This window comes from Ceratina calcarata, unplaced genomic scaffold (genome assembly GCF_001652005.2).
Source record: "Ceratina calcarata isolate Rehan_Ccalc_2016 unplaced genomic scaffold, ASM165200v1 scaffold732, whole genome shotgun sequence".
Classification (NCBI taxonomy): Eukaryota; Metazoa; Arthropoda; class Insecta; order Hymenoptera; family Apidae; genus Ceratina; species Ceratina calcarata.
Window position 1 is genome coordinate 13,839 of NW_017178600.1, and position 584 is coordinate 14,422.

Here is a 584-nt window from a genome sequence, read left to right on the forward strand (position 1 = left end):
CTCATTAAATGTCTAGCAGAAACTTAAAAACTAATCAACAAAAACTTAAAACTAAATATCTTAAAACTAATTAATCTTAATAATTAACCCACATTACAAATAGAGAGATCTATTATAACACAATTGCACCACGGCTTATAGTTATACTTAGGATATTAGTCTTTGGCTTTAATAAGACGAAGTACCTAGTTATCAGGTAATATTTAAGATAGCTTGTCTGCGAAGTTTTAAATCTATTAATGTCTCACTATTAGGGGACAGCCACCAAAACTTTCGAACATTAAGGCGGCTAAAATTAAAAAAATCAGTACTCGGAATTCTTGTTGAATATTTAAATAAGTGAGGATTACTAATGAAATCATCTGNAAGAAGAAAAAGTACGGAAAGAACATTTTCGTAAAATAAAAATTCCAATATTAGACAAAGACGTGAAAACGAAACCGAATTAAAATGTCGAGAGAAGAAGAAATGAAATTTCAAGTGTTTGATGGTCGTGACTACAAAATATGGAAAAAAAGGATTCTATTATATTTGAAATGGAAAAAATGTGATGAACCAGCTACAAGAGAAAAATTGCAAACGGA